Here is a 26,167-nt window from a genome sequence, read left to right on the forward strand (position 1 = left end):
TGGCTGGCTGGCTGGCTGGCTCTCGGCTGGCTGGCTGGCTGGCTCTCGGCTGGCTGCCTGGCTCTCGGCTGGCTGGCTGGCTGGCTCTCCGGCTGGCTGGCTGGCTGGCTCTCCGGCTGGCTGGCTAGTACCAGTACCTACCTACCTACCACCTATACCTACCTACCTACCAACCAGTACCTACCTACCTACCTACCAACCAGTACCTACCTACCTACCAACCAGTACCTACCTACCAACCAGTAGCTCTCCGGCTGGCTCTCCGGCTGGCTCTCCGGCTGGCTCTCCGGCTGGCTGGCTGGCTGGCTCTCCGGCTGGCTGGCTGGCTGGCTCTCCGGCTGGCTGGCTGGCTGGCTCTCGCCGCTGGCTGGCTGGCTCTCCGGCTGGCTGGCTGGTGGCTCCTCGGCGGCTGGCTGGCTGGCTCTCCGGCTGGCTGGCTGGCTGGCTCTCCGGCTGGCTGGCTGGCTGGCTCTCCGGCTGGCTGGCTGGCTGGCTCTCCGGCTGGCTGGCTGGCTGGCTCTCCGGCTGGCTGGCTACCAACCAGTACCTACCTACCCTACTCCTACCAACCTACCAACCAGTACCTACCTACCTACCAACCAGTAGTACCTACCTACCAACCAGTACCTACCTACCAACCAGTAGCTCTCCGGCTGGCTCTCCGGCTGGCTCTCCGGCTGGCTGGCTGGCTGGCTCTCCGGCTGGCTGGCTGGCTCTCTCTGGCTGGCTGGCTGGCTCTCCGGCTGGCTGGCTGGCTGGCTCTCGCTGGCTGGCTGGCTTCTGGCTGGCTGGCTGGCTCTCCGGCTGGCTGGCTGGCTGGCTCTCCGCTGGCTGGCTGGCTGGCTCTCCGGCTGGCTGGCTGGCTGGCTCTCGGCTGGCTGGCTGGCTGGCTCTCGGCTGGCTGGCTGGCTGGGCTCTCGGCTGGCTGGCTACCAACCAGTACCTACCTACCTACCAACCAGTACCTACCTACCTACCTAACCAGTACCTACCTACCAACCAGTACCTCTCCGGCTGGCTCTCCGGCTGGCTCTCTGGCTGGCTCTCCGGCTGGCTGGCTGGCTGGCTCTCCGGCTGGCTGGCTGGCTGGCTCTCCGCGGCTGGCTGGCTGGCTGGCTGGCTCTCCGGCTGGCTGGCTGGCTGGCTCTCCGGCTGGCTGGCTGGCTGGCTCTCCGGCTGGCTGGCTGGCTGGCTCTCCGGCTGGCTGGCTGGCTGGCTCTCCGGCTGGCTGGCTACCAACCAGTACCTACCTACCTACCAACCAGTACCTACCTACCTACCAACCAGTACCTACCTACCTACCAACCAGTACCTACCTACCTACCAACCAGTACCTACCTACCAACCAGTAGCTCTCCGGCTGGCTCTCCGGCTGGCTCTCCGGCTGGCTCTCCGGCTGGCTGGCTGGCTGGCTCTCGGCTGGCTGGCTGGCTGGCTCCGGCTGGCTGGCTGGCTGGCTCCGGCTGGCTGGCTGGCTGGCTCTCCGGCTGGCTGGCTGGCTGGCTCTCCGGCTGGCTGGCTGGCTGGCTCTCCCTGCTGGCTGGCTGGCTTGCTCTGCTCTCCGCTGGCTGGCTGGCTGGCCTCCGGCTGGCTGGCTGGCTGGCTCTCCGCTGGCTGGCTGGCTGGCTCTCCGGCTGGCTGGCTACCAACCAGTACCTACCTACCTACCAACCAGTACCTACCTACCTACCAACCAGTACCTACCTACCTACCAACCAGTACCTACCTACCTACCAACCAGTACCTACCTACCAACCAGTAGCTCTCGGCTGGCTCTCCGGCTGGCTCTCCGGCTGGCTGGCTGGCTGGCTCTCGGCTGGCTGGCTGGCTGGCTCTCCGGCTGGCTGGCTGGCTGGCTCTCGGCTGGCTGGCTGGCTGGCTCTCGGCTGGCTGGCTGGCTGGCTCTCCGGCTGGCTGGCTGGCTGGCTCTGGCTGGCTGGCTGGCTGGCTCTCCGGCTGGCTGGCTGGCTGGCTCTCCGGCTGGCTGGCTGGCTGGCTCTCCGGCTGGCTGGCTACCAACCAGTACCTACCTACCTACCAACCAGTACCTACCTACCTACCTACCAACCAGTACCTACCTACCAACCAGTACCTCTCCGGCGGCTCTCCGGCTGGCTCTCCGCTGGCTGGCTGGCTCTCCGGCTGGCTGGCTGGCTGGCTCTCCGGCTGGCTGGCTGGCTGGCTCTCCGGCTGGCTGGCTGGCTGGCTCTCCGGCTGGCTGGCTGGCTGGCTCTCCGGCTGGCTGGCTGGCTGGCTCTCCGGCTGGCTGGCTGGCTGGCTCTCCGGCTGGCTGGCTGGCTGGCTCGCTGGCTGGCTGGCTGGCTCTCCGGCTGGCTGGCTGGCTGGCTCTCGCTGGCTGGCTACCAGTACCACCACACAACACACCACCACAGTACTACACAACTCTCGCTGGCTCCCGGCTGGCTCTCCGGCTGGCTGGCTGGCTGGCTCTCCGGCTGGCTGGCTGGCTGGCTCCGGCTGGCTGGCTGGCTGGCTCTCCGGCTGGCTGGCTGGCTGGCTCTCCTGGCTGGCTGGCTGGCTCTCCGGCTGGCTGGCTGGCTGGCTCTCGGCTGGCTGGCTGGCTGGCTCTCCGGCTGGCTGGCTGGCTGGCTCTCCGGCTGGCTGGCTGGCTGGCTCTCCGGCTGGCTGGCTACCAACCAGTACCTACCTACCTACCAACCAGTACCTACCTACCTACCTACCAACCAGTACCTACCTACCAACCAGTACCTCTCCGGCTGGCTCTCCGGCTGGCTCTCCGGCTGGCTGGCTGGCTCTCCGGCTGGCTGGCTGGCTGGCTCTCCGGCTGGCTGGCTGGCTGGCTCTCCGGCTGGCTGGCTGGCTGGCTCTCGGCTGGCTGGCTGGCTGGCTCTCCGGCTGGCTGGCTGGCTGGCTCTCCGGCTGGCTGGCTGGCTGGCTCTCCGGCTGGCTGGCTGGCTGGCTGGCTGGCTGGCTCTCCGGCTCTCCGGCCCTCCAATGATGCCCTGGTCCAGCTCAGACGACTGTTTACATTGAGTAAGGGATTTAAGTCTGGAAGGTCCTCATAGCAATAGTAGTAAAAGTGTGTGTGTTTTTCTGCTGGATGTTGACAATCTACTTATTGTGGTAAACGCAGACCCACCACCAGTTGCAGTGCACATAAAACAGAACGGGGAGATATATTTGACATGGATGTTATTGCTCCTGTGGATCTCAATCTGGTTCCTGCTGGCTGGAACACTTGCTCTCGTCCTTCCATCTGCGTTTCCTTTCTGTCTCCTCTCTGTGCAATATGCCGCTGCTCTTCTTTCCATTCCCGGTCTTCATCTGCCCGTCTCTGATCTCCTGCAGCATCAAAAGGTGTTGAAGAGGTTTGTGATCTCACCTTCCTCCCCACAGATCCCTTCATCTTCTTCAAACAGACTAAAGTGCAAAAGGCTAACTGTGGGTTTCAGACATCTTCCGCTCTGTCCTGCTGTCTCTCACTCGCTCCTCTGCCCTGTTCCCTGCTGTTAGCAAAGTATCTTGCCAGAAATGATTTCTGAGTATAGACACGGTTGATCTTCAGATTGAGACTTCATGACCTTGGTCCTCAGATCTACATTTTCTGTGTGTTTGCTACAGTGACACGCTGAACAGTTTGAGATAGCACTGTAGGCTCTGGTTTGACTGGTCAGGAGCACTACATCAATAACCATCCAGTATTAATCCATTATTCCAAATTAAGCAAAAACTAATTGACACCATTTTAGAGAAGATGTCAGTGCGGCAGCATTTAGTTCAAACGGATGACCAAACAGTTTTGTGCAAACCATACTTGTATATAAAGATGGACGACACATGGCCACTTCTTTGCACTATCCAGAAATGAAGCCAAAACATACGAATGCTGCCATCTTGCACATTTTAAGCTAGAGTCTGAGCAATAGTCATTGATGTTATCGGTCCAATAATTAGGTTAGGATTATGAAAAAAGGCTGCAAATAGTAGCTTATGTTTATTCACATTCATCTAGACTAATAAGACATCCAGTTAGAGTTCACTAACTGCACTGTGGCTGATTTAAATTGACATGTTGACTAGTGTAGGTTAAAATATTGTCCCTGTTACAAGTTCCCAGACTCGCTGATAAGGTCAATGAAATTAGGAAGTATGATGTCATTTTATAGATTGTATGTGGGAAGAATAGCTTTGTTCTGTGGTGTGGCCACATTTACTCGGCCATTAATCTTATTCAGTGTAATAGGGAATTGATCAGATACTTACCTATACTTAATTTGTTATAGGTATTAGTGTTATTAGTACATGTGTGTATGTATTTCTATAGGATTAAATGGGATTATAGGACATTTAGCCACGATAAACCCCTTGGGTATGATGATCCAGAGGGCGTTAAGGCCTAGACCTTACATGTTTAACTTCATCACACACACACACACACACACACACACACACACACACTAACCTTTACCCTAAACCCATTCCTCATCTCTGCGAAAGCAGACTCTGAATGAATGGCCTCGCTAAAGGCTTTTTAATAGACTGCTTTGTGTGGGGAAAACTCTTGGTGACGGGGGGGGGGGGTCCCAGGGGAAACATGGCAGGGAGGAGAGACACGGAGAGAAGCTGGGAGACGGAGTGAGAATGGCTCATTGAAAAGCTAACTGAGCAGAGAATCAGTTATTTCCTGTGCTATGCTGATCCTTAAAGACACTTAAATACCTTATTTAAATCCAGCAAATTACAATAAAGTGTCATTTTATAAAAATAAACATCTTGGCTCTTACATACATGTGAAAATTGTATGAAACACCCTATGACAATCTTTAGACATCACTTTTACAGTTTAGATAAAAACAAAATGACAGATTTATTGACCAGTTTATAATCATGCTGGGTATGATTTCCCTCGCAGCTTTTTGAGAGGTTTGAAATAAACATTGTTGAAATACTAAAGTGAGATCTGTTAGAACTCTCTACTATATACTGTTGATGTGAATTTATCTTTTATTTATTTTAAACATACATTTAGTTTTTTATTGGTCACAAAAACTTGAGTATAAGATGTTGATTGGTTCAAGACCCCTATGCTACAATTTAAGGTCAAAATAAGGTGATAATGTTTGACTGCATAATCTTTGGGAAGGCGATATTTGCGCCGTCGCTGTGTATTTCGGTCTCGGCTGCAAAGTGTGTGAATGAAGACATTTATTACAACAGAGACACAGAGGATTAGCACAGGGCTTAAACCATTCTCATGGTAATGCACAGAGCTGGGAGCGCGCAGATAAACGCAAACACTCACCTTATCAAAACACCCAGACCTGAAAGACTACTCCTTAACAGCAGCGACAGACGGACCGAGACACACCGACAGAGAGCAGGGACCAGACGACCGGGAGAGATGTCAGTTAGTTGTGGCAGATTATGGCCTCATTCAGAAATATTATTTGGACATTGAATAAGTCAAGGTTGCACCCAGTACACTTAAATGCTTAAGGTAAGACGCCATTGTCCAAGTTAATGCCAAAACACTACCAAGTAGGTTGTTTTTTTTTGCCCCATTGAGCAATTTCAGTTTTCAGCTATTCATTGAAAAAATTATATATTGATTAATCAAGAAAGTAAACATCTGATAAAATGATAATGAAAGATTAAAATACTAAGGCAAAGTATGTGAAAAAAAATTACCAGGATCCAACCTTGGATCTGCTCCAAAATGTTATGGATTCATTCTTTGCCACACACAAATTGGTGAAAAGATTATTTTTTCCGTAAAAACTAACTATCGCAATCTAACTTTGAGTTTTTCTCCTGAACGGCACTGTATAGCTGTCTGCTAGTGCTAAGATGTGCTTATTCGTTTTGTGTTTTGTTACCATATGTTGCTTTTATCAGCAGTACGTGGTTTTAATTTTGGTGACCGAAGATGTTTTGACTGACCGATTTGATAACTGAATCTCTACTGATCATAATGCGGAGTGCAGATGTGAAAGACAATGCATGGAGGACAGTAAGCTCTCTGCTACTGTAATCCACAGTCTCCTCTCTCTGCTCCAGGCGATCACTGCTCACTCGTGTCTTCTCAACACTGCAGTCAGACAGCAATCTTAGCCACCAAATCCATGTCTCTCCAAATCTCCTCTCTTGGCGGCTGGTTTGTTTTTTGGCCCCTTCAAGAGAAGCTGAGCTCTGAGGATTTTTATATATCCGTCTTTTCTATAGACTCAGTCTCTTTGAGCATCGTGGCGTAACAGCACATCACGTACTTCGCACGAATCCAAGATTCTCCCGGGTGTCTTGTTTTAGAGAAACTAAACCAGCGACGTAGAAACTGACATTGTTAACTTTGGTGGTAATATTTTAGAAGTTTCAAAAAGATGCGCTTGAAGATCCTGGTATGTGACCATTTCACTTGATTACCCAAACGTGTTTGCCTCTGCATCAAAAAATTGATTAATTATTGAATCATTGCAACAATGACTCTCTCGCTGCTTATTAGAGGGTTTAAAATGTGGAACAAACCAGCAGTGGAATGTGGATAAGTACATTTACTCCTCTAGTCATGTTTGAGGTGCTCTTACTCGAGTGTTTTTCCCCCTCACTGTACACTGGCTGCACACTCATGAATATACTACTGTTGTGAGTATTGAGTGTTGTACACCTTTCATAATCGGTCACAGGCCACACTAACATTATGTGCCAGTGTCAAGTGGAAGCGAGAAACATTATGCTTCATTATTCTCTCTAAAAACGAAGCTGTAGTATGTGTAAATATAACTAATAATCATGACATCCCAGTGTTTTTGAATAGAAAAACAACCTGAGGATAAGAGATTTGTTTGTTTTGTGCTACAGCCATGAGTTTCTCCACAATCCATTTGGACGATAATTTGCAAAATTAACAACATGCTGTATTGAAGAAGACTGGAAACTAGAGATTGAGAACTCAAACTTCTATGTTATAGAAAGTTTTTGCAAGCTATGGAGACGCCCTCTGTCATTTGAGAGAATACATGTTTCAGGAACTTCTTCAATGGCTTCACTTTCTGTGTCCAGTCTATGGACACATGAAGCTCCCCTTAGTCTCTTTGGCGGTCGTCACTTCAGCCCCATGTACAGTGACATGTCGAGGGCAGTGAATCTGTTCACGAGCTGGTATCAGCAGCAGCTGAGTGGAGTTTTCGTGTTGGAACAGTCTTAGCAGGGAGCACACACTGTTACAGTAAGCCCCAATAGGAAAACCTGTTTGACTCATTCGCCACATTCAGTGCTAACAGCTCCAGTTGCTGTGTGTTGTTCTCTCAAGGCCAACGTATGATTCAAACAATGCACCAGGGCTGGAAGGTCATAGGGAACAAATTGTTCAGGTATTGACTTATTCTTTTTCACCTGTAGGTTTCAGTCTATGATTTGAGAGTATTATGTTGGAGATCCAGTCTATTCAGTGTCGAAGTGTGTTAGGGATCAAGATTAAGGTCTCGTCCTTGTGTCCTGTAGAAAGATAAATGTCTTTATTAGACAGTTGTGTTGATCATCATCCCTGTCAGCCTGCTTTTACTTCATACATTATCAACTCCACCAAGAGATCTTCACACTTGAGGTTTAGTCCAGTCCAGAGGGGAAATAAATCTGTTACCTTTGCAGCGTAGATGCCAGAACCAAAGGCTTTTGCAGGGATGTTGCCACCCCCCCCCCTCCTCAGGCTGCCAGTCTTCCCCACCTTGACAGAGATGTGGCTTCCAGATCTCTCCCCTGCCACCTCTGATTAAAGCCACCGTGGGTGAGACACACCTGTACAGTTGATGGGAGACAATGCCGCTGCTTCCTCCCAGAGATTGATTTTCTCCATTAAAACGGGCCCTTTGTCTAAAAATCCTACACCCCCTTTGTTATGCTAAAGAGAAGATGGAAGATTTCCAATTCAATTTGGGCTGAGCCGAGGGCTGGTCAGCTATATGGGCCTCCATTGTCCCGGCCGAGCCCGCTGGGATGACGCTAGCGTCTCCCAAACGCCAATTAAGTCGGACGGAGAGACGGACAGGGGGATAATTGACAGGCAGGAGAAAGGCAGCTCTCATCATTGAAAAAGAAAATCAAAGAGAGAGAGAGAGCAGCAGGGAGGAGAAGTGAGGGATGAGAGGGAGGACGAGAAGTAATAACCTGTAATATGTTGCCCAGTTTAAATTCAGATTACATGAAGTGTTCAGCTCATGTACACGACTTTGGCCCACAAGCACCAACAAGACAATGAGAGCCTTGATTAAGAGCCAAGAGAAATCTCTGATGTCACTTGGTGTTGGTTGATTAAACGTATTGGAAAGGATGACAAACCAGCTGTTTAAATTCCGCCTTAATATTAATAATAATAATAATTTTACTTTACTTCTCAGTATCTTCATGCTCTGTTATTAACCTGTCACAGGTTTGCTTACATTAATTACCTGAAAATGTATATAATTAAGACTACTTAAACTCTTAAATACTACATTTTAATGTCTGCGAAAAATTTGACTTTTAATTTAAATGACCTTTAGGCACACAGTTATTAAATATCTTAAATCTGTCTCCTGTTGCAGCTGGTTACTTTTTCAGCGACGCAAAGTAGCCGCTTCGTGTCTCACTGAAGTCACTGTTTTTTTGGTCCAATAGACGTGATATAAAGATGGATCACGTGTGTCCACTTCCTCTCATTATCCAGATTTGAAGCTAAAATATCCCAAACACAAACGCTGACATGTTGCACATTTGGAACCAGAGTCTGTACTGTAGGGATTGAGGGATGGAGCTCAATACACACATCTGACCGATCGTGAGTCGGTCTTAGCTGTTCATTTATATTAAGGAAATCCATCATTACTTGCAAAAATGGTGGGTTCTCATATATATGAAATTAACGGACATTTTTATTTCTTTCCGTAAATGCCTTGTCCTTTAACTATGTTCTAGTACTTCAGGTCACCGAAGATATTTGATACATTTATTAAACAAACTATTCCATTTTAATAACTTTGAAGCTTGCCTAAACTTCTTTAGAACTTCTTTCATGTACGAAAAACCTGAGCCAAGACGTTTTGATTTGAATTTGAAAAGGTTTGAATTCTTTCTTTCAAAATCTGAGATGTTTCCAGTGACACAGGCACAAAGACACTCCACACTGCAGAACCTGCTCCTCTTTATTTCTCCACTGAGAGCTTTGTGAGTGTCCAAGAGAACCTCCATCCATACAAACTCCACTGAATAGCTGCTGCTTTTCAATATTTTTAAGATTTATCAGAAACGGCCATGAGCTATATACCTGAGTTGTTATATCTCTATCTATCTATGGTTTTCATATGAATTTCAGGTGAAAATAAATAATATCTGTATAGTGAGGGTAAATTGATCACAGCTTTTATAGCTTGTAACCGGATGGAAATGTCAGATGATATTTCAGGATATAATATGGAATATTTAACCATAAAAGGGGGCTATAATTATATAATTATGCTTTAAAAAAAACTTAATGATTTCATGCAGTGACTCAGTTTTTTTTACTGATACTGAGTAGAATCTTTGTATATGTAGAGTAGACATATGCATGACAGTGACTTGCAGCTGGCCGTAAAAAGCATCCTTTCTTCACATTCTTCCCTCCAATCCTCCCTTTTTTCAGTTTCTCTCTTTTTCTCCCTTCCTCCAACTGTAATGTCTCTCGCTCCTGCTCTCTCCCTCCCTCCCTTCTCCCCTCCTCTCTCTCTGCTGGCTTGTGACAGACGGCCTAATAGGATTTAATAAACCCCATTTGCATGTCAGCCTTCTAGATTTTCTGTGAGAAAGAAAGGCGATGGGGGGGTGGACAGGGGGAGGGAGGGATGGTGTGAAGGAATAGAAAGGATCGGGAGGAAGGAGGGAAAGAAGTGTGTGTGACGATGGATGGATTGGTTTAAGGACCAATTTCTTTTTGACGAAGGTAGAAAAGTATTGTACCAGGACATTTCAAATAAGTCGCCTTTTAAAATTCACGTCTATTACTATTGTTATTATTATATTCTAAATTAAATATGTGAGCAGATAAATTGATTGTAATGTTTGTGTGGGATTTTCCATTCGTCTGAGAGTTCAATGGTTTAAATGTAGTTTCTGAGGTGTTCATGTATTTTGGTGTACATTTTGGAGCAGGCAGCCTCACGTCAATGTGAAGAACAGAGTGCGACAGAATCAAGATTCTCCAAAAAATGGATCACAGCACAATGACAGTAAACCTGTGTGACGTGACGATTCATCAAGTTGGACCTTGTTGTCAGTGAAGTGTTTGATCACTATTTTCAGTTTCATACACTGTAGAGTTTAGTTTGAAATACAAGTTTTTTTCAATTTTGACATGACGCTGTTCTTGTATTGTTGAGTTGTCATTTATTAATAAGACATAAATCTGAGGCAAATGTGTTGCTCATACAAGTTTCTAGGGAACTTCTGGGTAAATACACTTTCATGTTAAATAGAGTAACACAATACGTAATAGTTCTTAAATGTTTAGATGGTGTTAATTCTCTTAGTGTTCATTAAACCTTACTTTTGTAGCACTTGACAATAATTTAAAAAAAAAATGTGTGTCATAATATCTTTGTGTTGTAGTTCTTTCTCAACAATAGAGATATTTACGCGATGTAATAAACCTACCCCCCAAAAAAAGAAAAATAACATCTGTACTGCTGTGGGAAAGACTCTCAGTGCCTATTAGTAGTTTGCAAGATAACATGCTGTGTTGAGGGTTATTCTCTACTCGGCTACTTCACTTTATCTCCACCTATGAGAAGGTTTAAGTAATTCTGGGCCTCGATATTCCTTCATATCTGTCATACTTGACATGGGTCTTATATTTATATTTAGTATCGTCTTAAAAAGTCTTACATTTATAAGACGGCTTATAGCAGCCTGCAGATGTATATCATGATGTCGGAGGAGCTCACTTACTGGTGGATCGTTATGGTAGACTGTGGTTCATTATGGTGGATTGTTATGGGGGATCCTTATGGTGGACTGTGGATCGTTATGGTGGATTTTTGGTGGATCCGTTATGGTGGATCAAGCCTGTGATGGTGGATCGTGATCATAGATCAAGGTAATGGTAATGGATCTTGTTGGCAGCTGATGGTGGGTTATGATTACAACTACATTGCTTAGATATATATATGCCTCATGTATAAATGTTAAACACCTCTCCATTTATGTTGGGCACTATCTTTTCTCATGAATGTTGTTAGTTTTGTTATTCTGTTGATGTGCTCTGTTACACAAGGACCCCTCGGTCCTTCACATGTGGGTCTCTGAGGTTTCTGTTTGTTTTTCCCCTGTGCAAAAAGTTTTTTTTGTTTGTTAGTTTTTCCTGCCAGACTTTAAAACCTCATATGAGCCTAGGTTGTCCATTACATGTATTGAAGGTACACATGTTTTTCAAAATGCACATAAGTGATATTGTCTTATTTCACTCATGATTTCAATTTTCTTTTTTTTCTTTTGCAGACCTTCCTGAAATGTTTGATTTTGTCATTTTGTGGTATATTGCACTTCTCCAGTCCTCACATGGATAGAAGTGTAAATAAGAGGATGTGCGTGTGAATGTGTGAGGGAGACAGGGACTGTCATTCTGTAAGGAGGATAAAAGGTCCAGCCAAAAACCATGAGTGTTGCATACATCTCCACACACTCGGTAATCCCCATGTTGGGAGCTGATGTTTATTGCCATGTAATAGGATCAGAATGAGGCAGCGTCAGTATCGGAGCAAACATCTCTCTCACACCCGTGCACGCACACATACACACAATCGCTGATCAAACATGGCTCAGGAAACATTGTGATCCAGGAGAGATGAGAGGACTAATCCTTTTAGCCTTCTGAGAACTCTTCTCCTCCTCTTCTTTCTCTTTTATGCTCGCTTCCTCAATCATTCTTCTCCCCTGCCTCTCTCTTCCTCTTTTGCTTGACAACATTGTTTTCCACACTCTCCCTCTGCCACTTTCACTGACGGGGCCAGGGCTATGTGGGGGGAAGGAGAGAGAGCTTCTGCGCTAAATATACATGCCCGATGTGTGTATGTTTGCGTTAAGTGGAAATTGATCTGCTTGGTTTGTTGAGAGATTAGACCTGATAAATCCTCCTTTTTGAAGCAGCCTCCCTCCTCCTCCCTACACTCCAGAGTGCCAGAGGATGGAGATGTGTCTTGGTCCGTACTACAATTTGATTTACTGAGATATTTTGACAGCTGCACCAAAGTTTTCCGTGAAATGTGGTACAGACGTTCAAGGAAACTTTGAGCACAATCCTTAGTGATTCGCTCCATCTGGAGACCTTCGTTTTCTTTGATGGAGAAAGTCCAGAGGCTCTCACTTGGACATTTGCATTCACACATACAGCCCCTACAGAGCAAGTCCGGAGGATCTCCAGAGTTCAGTGCAAGTCTGAAAGCTGCTTCACGTGTGTGAAATTGGTCTAATATAATCTTCCTCAGTAAATGTAATGCTGTACATCAGTTTTTGTGGAGTGTCTTAAATTGTATCACGAATGCCTGGTGAATCTAAACATCATGCCGGTATATACGTGGATGTTTGTGTATTCTGCAGTATGTTATGCTGTATTCTGATTGGTTGGTTTGTATCCATGCATTACAACAGCAGAAACAATGCAAGATTTTTTTAATAATTATTTCTTTTGAGTTTCTCTTTTCATATTTTCTTTAAAATGTCTTATTTTCACAGTTCGGAACCAGGAGTGTCTTTCTTCTGTTGAATGAAATATAGTCTTTATTTACTCTGGGTGTATGAAAAACAGTGTAATTAATGCATATCATACTCACAGGTTTGTGGAAATATTCACGGCTGCATATGTGCGTGTGTCTTCAAACAGAGCTGTGAGTGCTTAATGAATTTACTTTGCTCTGATTGGAAATTAATTAAAACAGCCTCAAACAGACAGCCGCCCACAGGGAGCCACTGGCAAAACACTGACAGACAGATTAGTGCTCTGAGCAGCGAGGGAGGAGGAAGGAGAGTCTACAACTATCTGATGCATTTACCCCGACGCAACATGTCATGGATTACAGAAACCTTATAGCCTTGTTGTTGGTGGGACCATTAATGGACCAGTCCTGTCTGCAGTATCAGTTAAACAGCAGCAGTCTCCATCCTAGACAAGTGAGCTTTTATCAGGGAAGCAGCTTTCAGACATGCACTGAACTGGACATTTTCCAGAGGGGCTGTATGTGAGAACGCAAATGTCTCGAGTCAGTTGCTCTGGACATCTTAGTTGCCAGTCCCTTACGTCCATGCAATATCAGTCGATGGAGAATGCAACGCGAAAATATATAAGTATACAAAATCTCAAGATGAAAGAGGAGTCATACATGAAGTGCAAGTCATTCATTTACATCATCTTCTGGGAAATAAAATTCTGAAACAATGTCTGGGGGGAAAAGTTTTTCTCTTGAAAATGGGGACGAGAGCCTTGGTCTTAGCTTCAACACTGTATTTTTGGAGTCAATTCAACTGGGCCAAACATTCTCATTCCACTTAGGCTGAGTTGTCATTCAGACTGGGGTACTATTAACAGGGTATCTCAGCAATTTAGTCTTCCACTTCCACAAAATTGCAGGAGACAGCTAAACAATGAGCCGAAACTATAAAACACAGAGGGGAGCTGCAGATTGAAGGGATAAATCACTGCAGGTTCATCTCCACTTAACATTGTTTTCACATGGTTGTTTGGCATCTTTTTTGAATGCAACTAAATATATACTTATGGTTCTCAGGAAAAAAATTCATCTATAATTCCATGACATCTAAACTTGCAAAACGGTTATAATGGAGTCTGAGGTGCGTTTTATCATTTGACAAAACAAAGGGTTATTAATGGTATAAAGAATTGTCTCTAATAAAAAACGTGTTTCTAGTTACTTTACAGGTAGCTGGAGCCCAACTGTTGCATCTGAACCTCTCTGCCTCTGGTTCAGGAAGTGTTAACCGGTCCATCTCCCTCAGGCAGACAATGATGTTAAAGACTAATTGACGAGCAGTTTAAATAAGCCCTAATTAGAGTACAGCTGGTAATAATTGGGCAGGCGGTCTGAACACTAATTAGTGTTTAAAAAAAAAAAAAAAAGCTCACAGTGCGTGTGTGTCACTGTATGGATGAATGATCTCTGCAGGGGGGCTGATGAAGCCCTACTTTCAAGAAGCAGACGGAGCGAGACAGCGCAAGTGGGTGAGAGGTAGAGGGAGAGTGGAGAAAAACCGTCGCCCCTCTTAATTTTTCGTAATGGCGTATGGTCTGCGGGTGGCCCTCTCTGCATTGGAGGGACAAGGGGGAGGGCAGGTGTGGGTGTACATGCACGCTGAACTTGCTCTTAACATGACTAATTGATTCTGTTGCCTCTTTTTATCCTTCCCCATCTTCCCCTCTCACTGTTTTCTTCTTCTCCTCTCTGACATTGTTGTGCTGAGGTGTATGGAAAACAGCACTAATAGATTCCCCACGTGCTGCTGAGAGAGCACAGAAAAGTAAAAAGAATTAAGCAACTGTTTTTCAGGTTCATCGCCTATTTAAATAAAAAAGATATTTGTTGTGTCAAACATTATAACCCCCCCCCCATCCTCTTCTCTCTGAGCTAACCCTCCCTCCTCCACTATATGCAATGCTAATTATAACACCATAATGGGCAAAAGAAATGCCTTTAAATTTCATTCAAGTTAATGTTATGGTCACAGTATTTTGTTCACAAAAAGATTGCCTAACAAAGTTAGTTCCTCATTACAGTATGTTTTTAAGGCACCAGCTAATTTTCTAAATTTCTGGTTCAGGGATCACAATGTGCAGGGCAGTGTTTCCAATGAATGTCTGAAACATACATGTAATGTAAATTAGCGATGAATTCAGCTCTCAATCTTGGTTTTGGATACAATCAAAAAGGCTGACTTAGAGTTTGGAACGTGACATCACGTCTTGCTAATTCTAATAAATGTCCAATGCTTGTACTGAATGCAAGCAGCCAAAGGTTTTAAGAAAGAGAAGTCATTTGTCTGATTAAATAGCTCAAATGGTCCAAAGGCTCTCTTATAGACCTCGTGACATGGGTTCAAGTCTTGTTAAGCCCAACCAATTTTCAATGGTGATATCCATTGCAAAAAGTCAAAGATTCTTATCAGTCAGAATAAATGGCACAGTCTTCCCAAAGGTTGACTTGTAGATCTTATGTCCAAACTATTTCAATGGCTGTACTTAATGTAACCAGTCAAATGCTTTAAGAAAGTGCAAACAGTTGTCCGCTCAAACGGTGCAGGTGCTTAGAAGGTTGTCTCTTGATTCTTGGGACAAGGGTTCAAGTCTTGCAAAGCCCATACATTTTCAATGCTGGTACCCGATGCAAACAGTCAAAGGTTCTAAGATCAAGCTTTGGACTTTAGTGTAGGGTCCTCCTGGCCTCAGACACAGCAGAACTCAGACAGATTTTATATCAGTAAACTACTTCCAATACTAATTAATGGCACAGCAGAGGCAATTTAAAATTGGCTGTCTGGTTTGAACATGCCAGCTTGTATAGTTGTTGGTCTGTAATTATTGGATAATTAATTAAATATCCAATGGATTAGAGAAATTAGGGGCAATTGTCCCTTAATAACCCTTAACGAGTTCTTGATTAGTGTCTTCAGCCATATCCTGGGGCTAAAATGATCTTTCAATTAGTGATGGAAAGCTCATGAAGAGAGAGCATTGGTGATAAGAGCCCAGTTGATTGATGGTTGGCAGGAATGGGATTATAAAGGCTGTTACTTCAACTGAATGAGGAAAAGAAAAAGTTTAGAGAGAGGGTGCAAATCGAAGTCTCAAGTTTAGAGGATTGTAGCCAAAGGATAAATGGTTCAAACTTGTTTTGGTGGAACATTTTAAGGGGAATCTTTTCTCCAAAAACTAGAATTAATGTTTGAATGTTTTGTTTATATACAAGAGATAGACTGAACTATTTGGATATCTATTGAGGAAATAAGTCTTTCTGTTGAACAAAAGAAGCAGGGAACAAATTGTGCATCATTTTCACTTCACACTCTTCTTTTGCACAAGTCATGTTTCTACATATATCATGTCAACTAAAAAACACCTGTTGCTAAGATGTTTTACTTGATTTGCTTTTGTTGCCAGAGAGAATCACGACCATGATTTGTGGTATTTCTTTTAACAGCGATTGGTTGCATTTTCACTTTAAAATATTTTTTTTATATTTAAAAATCCAAAGAGAATTTTACATGAATCTTAACATTTTAAACAGTTCTAACATCATTACACTCAAACAGCAACCTTGTGATGCAATAGGTGTAGAGACATTTTGTTTAAAGCTGCATGGTGTTTGTATGCACGTAGTGTGTGTGTGTGCATTTCGTGACTGACATTGTAACAGGAAGATTTTCTAGGCCTCTGAATCCTTGTACGATAAATGTTGTAGTTTTCACATCACACACACATTTTGGAGACAGGAAGACGGCTGACATTTATGGTGCCTCTGGTGAGGACATGACTTTCCCCCCCCATTTCTCCTGGCCAATCACCCACCGTGAAAAGGGAAATCAAGATAAGGCCTTTTGTTTGGCCTGTCCTACTGCTTCTGCTCTGGGAGAGAGAACTGGGTATAGGACAGGGAACCCCTCAGAGGAGTCAGTTGTACAGGAGGACATTTACCAGCCTCTTTGTTGGAGGGGCCACACAGACACAGTAGTGTAGGCTAGTCTTAAGACCATTAGGGCTATCACTTTTTAGAGGGTTCAAACGAATTTGATGCAACGCACAATTCATTTTAATATGTCTGCTCATCCCTCTGCCTCACTTGGTTAAAAAGCTAAGCATTGAGCCCGCAAATATGTTGTTCAAGAGTATGACAGGGAAAGCGGTTTGTTGACTTTGTACCATGCGACTGTGTTCATTAATTTGCAGATTTAAAATACAAAACACTTACACAAATCGCTTCTCAGATGCGTTGGTGTTGTGATTATCTGCTCAGGACAACTTCAGTTGCCAGCGTTGTCCATTTTTGAAGCAAAACAATGCAACACTGCTGCCTTACTTAACGGACTGATGAGTGGGCATGCAGTAGGTCAAGCCGACAGTGACAAACTACTTCTAACGGTCTGATGCAGTTCTAGACTGTATATTTTGAATTCGACCCCACCACCTTCGAATGGTTTGAATTTCCAATAAAAAGTGACAGCACCACAAATCACTCATTCGTTTGTAGAAATTTGTTGAATATTGCAATCACACAATCTTAAATTCCTCAATGTTAAAACAATCTTAACTCATGGTATACTTGCAAAATTTGTGAGACATTTTCCCTCCATAACCGTTCATTACACTGTGTACTGGCATAAACACGCAGGCAGGGTGTTATTTTCACCTTTATATGTATAATGCGTGTGGGTGTGTTGACAAAATAACTCAACGCTTGGACAGATTTTGACCAAACTTGATGGGAATATTACTTCCTGTGCTTGAAAGCGTTGGAAAAGGCAAACAAATGGACCTTGAGTTAAGATTGTTTGTCAAAAACGCTTTTTGCCCACAAAAGGCATGGTTCCTGTCAGTAGTTGTTCTCAACCCTATTTTCTTCTCACCTTATGTTACTGAACTGGAAGTAGATTTTCTCCTGCGTTGAAAACCATTATCAGTCTATAACATCATGGCTGAATCAACAGTGACTGACTTTGGCAGTTTTGTTTTTACCTGGTTGTCTTGAAAAGGCTGTATGACTTGTGAACAGTGCTACTGTTACCTGACAAATTCATCTTCCTTTGTTTTCATTTTTTATTTTCATTGGAGGGTAGCATATACCATATCCTATATGCAGTATGAAAAAGGAGAACAGGAGAATTGAACTTCACATGCTGGGACACCGTGTTAGCCACGTCACCCTGTATCATGTTAGATAGCTGGATATTACACTGTTACCAGTAAATGGTGTTAAGATTGTGTCGGGTGGGAAGGGGGAATGCACTCATTTAAGATATCACCTCCAGTAAAAAGGGGCAGCAGCCAAATGCAGGAGGATTGATAATTTTGTCAAATTGCCTGTAGCACTTTAAGGTTCACAGTCAGCTGCCGAACATCTTAAAGAAGATCCTGGTATAATATATGAACCCATCTTCATAATGTATCAAAATTGAATGGCTGGAATGCCACTTAAGGTAGTGGTAGTGTAATTGGTGCTCCAAAAAAAAAATCTTAATAGTATCATATCGTGAGCTGGGCTTTTAAAGGGACCTATTGTGAGATGTTACCTTGATCTCTCTCTCTCTCTCTCGCGCACACACACAGTAAAACCATCATTTCATCTCAGAATTCCCAAGCGTATTGGGACATCACATACGATAATGATCCTCTGTAAATGGCTTGGTTGGACTGCCAACTTGTGTAGATCGTGCAGGCAGAGACTAATGTACTGTCTTGTAATAGGAGGAAATTACCTTCCTATTACAGCTAGACCCTCCGAGAGGGGAGGAGAGGAGGAAATAGGAGTGGAAAAGGGAAGAGAACAGGAATATTTGGTGTGTGAGAAAGAAAACTGTCCAGATCAATGGGGTTTTTATGATGCATCTGCAGCGGTTTTGGAAAGTAACCTTTTAAGGTTAAGGGTTTCTTTGTATTAAGCAGCATAACGTTGTGGAATAGCATTGCCTCCTTATATATGCAGATCTGGTAGAGTAATCCGTTGTCTGGGTCATGGATGATCTCTTTACATTACAATGACTTAGTTAACATTACAGTGAGAACAGCAGATTCAGTACATAGGCAACTGGCAAACCACCTCCTCTGTTAAGTGATGGATTTCCCAGGTTGATAAAGATGGGATCATTCTTTTCCTTAAGGTGTTAGTAACGTGCTGAGTCCAGGAACGGGCCCTCCTGTGTTGTTCCATCCTTGTGTTTACGATGTATAGGTCTGAGCAATCCTTGTTGCGTGGGACTGCATAAAGCACATTGCTCCATTTGTGTCTGGGTCCTTAGGGTGAACACTTGTTTTTGCTGCAGGGCTTAAAATCTACAAGTTTGTTGTCTGGGACTCTTTCAACATACAGAATCACAATGTTGTTTTCCGTTTGTTGGTGACCTCTTCTCTGTCAGATTTGTTTCTTTTGGAGTTTTTTTGCAGCCAAGTTTGGGTGGTGACAGGTTTTAAGTGCTTCCTTGTTGTTCCTTCACTATGTCCTCCGTCCTTGTGGGTGACGCGAGTCAAAGTATTGGTCTTTGTGTGTACGTTTCCTATTCACTCCAATGTTGAGGCCTTTGTCTTCTTCAATGCTCACTGCAGAATCCAACAAGGCCAGACTGTTTCCTCTGACATCCTCACAGGTGAAATTTGTTTTTGTCCACCGCATTGACGTCCGTCTTTTGATTTTGACCCAGGTCTCCTCCACATATCTAAACCAATGGCTGGGGACAGTTCCTGCAGAGGAAGCAAGGGCTCTTCTTTTCCTCTCTTCCATGTAGAGCTTGGCCCCGATGGGAGACACTGGTGAGTCCATGACACATCTAACTTTCTCTCTGTAGAAACATTTATCAAATTTACGGACATCACCAAAATACTACCAACTAATTCCAATAAAATAATGTTCATATTAGGTCAAATCATAGACTGTATATAAAGTTGGACGACGTGTCTCCACTTCCTCCCACTATCCAGAAATTATGCCAAAATACCCAGGATACAAACACCACCATCTTGTGCATTTGGAGCCAGAGTCTGCAGTATGAGATCGGAGGCGAAGATCCCACCAATACACCCACTCAACAAAGACGTGAGTCCGTCTCAGCGGTCAATTATGACGTTCATCTGTTTTCATAGCATAAAAAAAACTGATTAAAAACAAACTTACAGGAGAAATGATCACTTCAACAAATCAGTGTGATAAGTACAATCTAAAATGACAGAAACCATATTGAGAAAAATGTATTTGACATGTACAAGGTGGGATTTATTACCTATACAGCAGCCAGCCTCTAGAGGGTGATTAAGATGGTTTCGCTTCAGTGTGAGACAGACAGCCGGTGATCTACAGGAAGTAACAGTGCTTTAAAAAGGTCACAGTTAGTCAGGGTTGTGTTCTCCATCAATTCCAACAGCTTATCGTTTAGGAAATGTACAACTACAACTCACCGCAGTAATATTTGTATTGACACCAGCTTCATAAAACCCAGCAGAACCCGTGGCCCCCAGACTAGAGCTTGTGCAGAGGTCAACATGGACAACTTTAATAGTAACACTTAAATAGAGTGTTAAATAGTAATTAACCACCACACCCAACGTATATGGGAAACCTTAAATTGTGGACTCATTTGAAGAATTATATATGATTAATCTTGCTGATATTGAGTGATTTTGTTTTCAATCATCAAATTGAATGTCCTTCTGCTCATAAGGTCAAAAAATCTGAACCGCTGATCGACAGCGTCAGGTGAAAATATAACATATATGAATGGAAGTTCCCATAAGTGATAATTAAACATTTGTAAGGGCCCATTCATGACGTTATGCTTAATTTGGGTGTTATTCTAAACAAAAGATGAAGCCTCATAAATCTCCTTTTCAAATCTGGATTTTGCCTGTTGACAAAATTCAGGCTGTATAATACCAACACCATGTTTTGTCAGGCATGCTTAAAGAAATTAATTGAACATTTGTGCAGAGGCGGCTGTAATGCACTCTGATTTCCTTCAGCTATTGGTGAAGCATAAATTGGCAAACATTTGCATAATGTGCTCATGTGAATAGACAGTTTAGATTGCTGTTTGTTAACAATATTTGTTTGCTTAGTTATTGTATTCAAGGAGACAAATATGGGGCCAGTCTTTATGCAGCCTCATTTCTTGTTAGTTGTTTGCTATTATGATAACAAGGATCCATTTGATGTCAGCAGGCCTATTATCTTCAAATGAGCCATTTAAATGTCACTACTGTAAGGCTGTGTGTGCGCGCGCGCGAGATCATTACATTTTTAAGGCCCATTCAAGTCTCGGCATTTTCCTTCAATGACAAATTACTAGCATTCACTCTCTCAGATGCTGCATCAGTGACAATATTCAATTTTTAATAATAATCGCTCGGTCACATAAATTCAGGCTTTTTGTAAAATTGATTCTTGTAAAAGCAAATCGGCCATAATGTAATGACAGGACATTAGTCATTATTCACAAGTGCGGTTCACATTAATTTTGTGATTTTAGTTGAACATGATGCTTCCTCCTTATGCTAAAAGTTACAAAAACAGTGTTCCCTGGAATGCTAAGTGCACTTACACCATTATCGTGATGGTGCAAACCATAGACTTTGTATAAAGACTACGTATAAAATATCCCAGATAACAGCGCTGCCTTCTTGCACATGTGGAAACACATCAGGAAAATGCCCAGAAAAATCTGAGCGAGCATGACAGATGCAAAACAGAAATAATAACCTTTCATTCATTGCTTTGTTAGCTGCTCCCTCTCTTTCTTCACTCTGTGGCTCACTTGACCATCACACTAAATCACTCTGCCGCCTGATGGTGAGTTTACAGTAACAGACAAAACCGTATAGCATACTTATACAAGTACGTGTAGCTCAAACTTTACTTGGTACAGCACTTGAATACATATACCCAGTTACTTTCCACCATCACTCTGACACTACTGTTGCAGAGGAGCTCAGGACATGTGACAGAAGCATCTGACTCCATCCTGTAAGAGTTGGAACCTGCTGGATTATCTCTGCTTATTTTGAAGAGAACCTGAAATTGGCTCCATGTCCTGTCGTGGTGAAACCTTCACAGAGAGAGTGCTGTCTCTGTCTGTTTGCTGGAGTGGCAGATAAGCTATAGGGCAGCTCTCCCACTGCACTACCGGTAATTTAGGAAATCCTTACTGGCAGGTTGAGATGACAAGGCCACTGTCTTCGTGGAAGTGCTCTGTAATTTGCTTGTTTTCCATTTCGCCATAGAGCTGATGCAGTGCAGGAGCAGGAGAGCCAAGGAGCATTTTTCTCCCTCTCTTTCCCTCCTCCCTATCTCTTCCTCTCGCCCATTTGCTCCGGGTACGCTCTCTCCCATTGTTGTCATTGTGTTACTCAGCTCAGCTCCGTGGCCTCTGAGTTAAGAAGAAAAACGCAGGCTGCAAACCGGCACAGAAATCAGAGCCTAACAGCAGTGAAATGAAGTGTACGAGGGAAAACAAAGCTGTGACAGTTTGGAACACAAGGTCTTAAACGGGCTTTAACAGGCTTTGTAAGCAGACTGTAAAATATTAACAGAGCAAAAAGAAAACAGGTGAAAGCTATATTTTCACATCCTGAAGCTACCACTCATGAACCCCTTGTCGAAAAGGGGTATCCTTTACTGCTTTTCTACCAAAATAAGCAGGTATACGCAGGCTTTTTAAACAAAGCTAAACTTGATAAAAAAGGTGATCGCCTCCCTTTCCATTAGCACTATTGGATTCTTTCCCCCCTGGTGTTTCACTTCAACATCACAAACATGCTAGAAACTAAAAAGCTCTCTCACCTCGTTGTGTTGCAAGATATGAAGAAAATAAAAAATATTATACAATATATATATATTAATAAAAGTACACCAACATTCATGGCTATTTACGCACCAATACTCACAATCTGTCATGTAACGTCGCGCCAGAAAAGGTGCAATATAAGCGTCAAGACTGCCAAAAAAAAGAAAAAGAAATTAGCATGTTCACATCACTGCCGATCAGAGCTGGAGCCGATACAAACCTATCTAGCCAGGTGTTAGCAGTTCTTAGTGTTTTTTTTAACCAATGGAAAAGGAGCTTTACTTGGATTAAAACACTACATATGTACTTTAAAGAATAAAAAGCATATTCCTCTATTTCTTCTAATAAATTAATTTTATAAAGCTCTAAAGGAAATCATTTTCTGGAGCATTGTGAGGAATTCCCCCCCCCCTCCCGTCATGATATACAGTTACTTCCTCCTCATCGGTTTCCACGAGTCTGAACAAATCTGTTCAGTTTGAATTACAATTGTTTAGTGAGAAAAAATGAGCACCGGCCACAAGGCTACGCATGTGTGTGTATGCAAGTGTGTGAAAAGAACTTTGAATGGCTCCCCTGTTTACCATGGCGACGCTGTGGCCTGTGTTCTCCCGTCTCTACGGTAACCAAGGCCCTGAGCTCCCTCTTATTGGCTCAGCCATTGAACTCCTGAGCTAGAGACAAAAGAGAAGGACCCAGCACTGGTAATTTCTTATCACAAAATCCCATTAGGCTCAGGGTTTTTCAGGTTTTTCCTCATTAACCCACACAAAAGTAAAGTGGAAATCACCATACCCGGTCAGCTCAGCTCCTACTGTGAGACTGACTATACGCCCCCTAATAACATCACTTTGCTCCAGCTTGTGCTGCATTAGTACGAGAGTTTTAAAATGTACATTAATAAAATCAACCCTAAATTTAATAAATAAAAAGGTGGTGATGGTGTTAAAATGGCAACGCTTCATTATCACTTTCATAATTCTAAACCTTTTTTATACAGAATTATTTCAGTGATACTGTTGATAAATAATTCATTAGCCTGTTGCATGTGTCAAGTACCTTATTAATCTAAAGGGAGATTACAATGATACAGCAACATAATCACAAAATAAGTATCACAAGGAAGATGAGAAAGATAATGAAATTATAAATAATCTTAACTACTTAAAAGTAAGCCCACCTGCTTCCTGCTGCAAAGATAAGATCTTCAAGAGAATAAACCTGAGGTTGAAGGTGTTTTCCCACTGGCTCTGTTACTGCAAACAGATAAGTTATTAGAAAGGTTACTGACAAACAGGCAGCACGTGTATATTTCAATTAAGATCTAAACTCACTTCAGTCCACAAAAAGCAAAATTCATAGTAGTGTAATATTCAGTGATAAATGGTCCCTTTATTAGACTCGGTGTTCCCTGTTGGAGTCTTGTGTGATTTATTTCTATATTTCCCGACTCACTGGAGATTTTGACTATTTTACAACTGTCACCCTTCCTCCTGTCGACAAATTTAGACATTCTACCGTTCAGAGTGTGTGTGTGTGTGTTGGACAGCCCTTGCAACCCTAGATCTGACACATCTCAGCATACTGAATGGGCCTCGATACACCTAAGGCCGTAATCACTGCGGTTCCTGCACAAGTGTGTGTGATAACCGCCTCTATGAAGTCGAATTGACAGACAAAGGCCTAATCGCTCCTCAGCTCCAGCAGCCAAACAGCTCAGAGGAAGTATTGACCCAAAAGCACCATAATCCCCTTCACCTAACACAGGCAATTTCATGTAATACCTGTAATAACATGCAGTCAGCTCAAAGCAGTTATCAAAAGAGCTCTGAGCATCTGATTTGGAGGTGAGCCGTGTGACTAGAGGGAACCTGGAGAGCATATCAGTCAGTAGTGACAACACCGTGGACCGGACTTCTTTTCTTTTCATCTTATCGTCATTGCTTTGAGTTTTCTTCTCTTCCTACATTTTTGGAAACTGTGGAACATATGGAGACTCGTATAGTAAATGAAAGTGGTGTCAAGTAGGGCTTTCATTTTATTCTTTGTGCGACTGTTTGCTGTATAAATCGTTGGGATTAGGGTCATTTGTTGTTTTGCCTGCATGTTACATTACTGTACCTTTTTACTTGTGATGCTTCATGTCCACGTCAGTTAATGGTGAACAGTTCAAACATTTGATTGACTACAATAATTACACCTTGGGAGGCAAAACTAGTGTTTAGAAAACAAAATCTTAAAATAATAATATATAATTTGTGGAGCAGAATGTACTTACTGCTTCATTTCCCACCCTTGTCATTAACTCAATCCCTTGTGGGGGTCCCAACTGGGAACAACTAAATTAAAGCTACATTAAAAACAAATACTTTTCAGATGAACCATAGACTTTACAGAACAATTGACTACACATCTCCACCTCCTCCCAGAACCAAGAAATCAAGCCAAAATATCCCGGATACGAGCACTGCCATCTTGTGCATTTGGAGCTAGAGTCTTCCCAGAAGTGATCGAGTCCAAACGCGCACTTGACCAATTGTGAGTCAGCTTCAGTTGCCAATCACCCTGGCAATTGTGGGGAGCCGTCATGTTGTCCATCCTTAGATATCTGTAAGATAAACAGAAAAGGTTTTTTCCGCTGTTCGATGCCACTACAACTGTTGCATCTAAATCACAAACGGCACAGCTGAGTTTTTTGTCAGCTCTTTCTGTCTGAGTTTGTGTTTTCCTGCTGCACACTGAGTGTGTATAATGTGAGGCTTAGCCAGAAGAAGTGGTGCACATGAGGGAATATGTGGTATTCTCTGTTGGCGTTGGGATACATTCACACAAATGTAGTAGAAGTAGTAAAATTATATCAGCAGTATTGTTAGATTAAGAGTAATTCTTGTTTGATTACGTTCGATTCAAATCAGAGAACACACACCTGATTTGGTATTCATGTCACAGAGTCTAATCAACCTTCTCATCCACTCGCTGCTACACAGTTATACACACACTGCCGTCATATGTTGTACTTGATTCTAGGTGTGTGTGTGTGATCCAGGTGTTGCTCATTTTGTGGGGGCCTTAATCTGTTTACACTGTAATTTGATAAGGGTCGTGGTTGGGGTTAGGAAAGTACTAGTCAGGCTTAGAGAAATGTATGTTAATGTAATGCCTTCTGAATTCATGTGTGTGTGAGAGAGAAAGCACATGTTTGAGCGACAGTGAGCGAGGCCTCTATCATCAATCTGCATATCTGCATATTAGCGCTGGACCATCCCTTTAATTTCCTACAGTGGCTGATAACCATCGCCTGCTCTCAGCCTCTTTGTCGCTCCCACACACCACCTCGAGATTTCATACCAGAGCGTGTGTGTGTGAGACAGAGACTCAGAAAGGTTGTAGGCTGATTAATACCGTCACTTTTTCCTGTTGCCCGATAGCGATTTATTTTTCTGGTTAATAAGTGAATCCATCTGTGAGATATTAAAGACATGTTGCAGAGAGTGGGGGTCTAACAAGCTGGAGGAGGTGTTCAGTAACAGAACAGGTTTAAAAGTCCCTCAGTTTATTCCTGTCGAGGTGGGAAACCTTCTGAAACAGCTTGTAGGTCATCATGGAGACACCAGAGCACAGATTCCCACTGTGA

At 43.5% G+C, this 26,167-nt stretch overlaps 1 long non-coding RNA gene across 1 annotated transcript in view; it reads left to right on the plus strand.

The window, feature by feature from the left end:
- LOC118103580 overlaps nucleotides 1–26,167 on the plus strand; it is a 70,803-nt gene that overhangs the window by 27,488 nt on the left and 17,148 nt on the right. Inside the window, exons 5-6 of the long non-coding RNA XR_004694907.2 lie at nucleotides 19,402–19,510; nucleotides 19,679–19,793. This is a non-coding gene — a long non-coding RNA (uncharacterized LOC118103580). The remainder of the gene's footprint in view (nucleotides 1–19,401; nucleotides 19,511–19,678; nucleotides 19,794–26,167) is intronic.

This window comes from Hippoglossus stenolepis, chromosome 24, assembly GCF_022539355.2.
Source record: "Hippoglossus stenolepis isolate QCI-W04-F060 chromosome 24, HSTE1.2, whole genome shotgun sequence".
NCBI lineage: Eukaryota > Metazoa > Chordata > Actinopteri > Pleuronectiformes > Pleuronectidae > Hippoglossus > Hippoglossus stenolepis.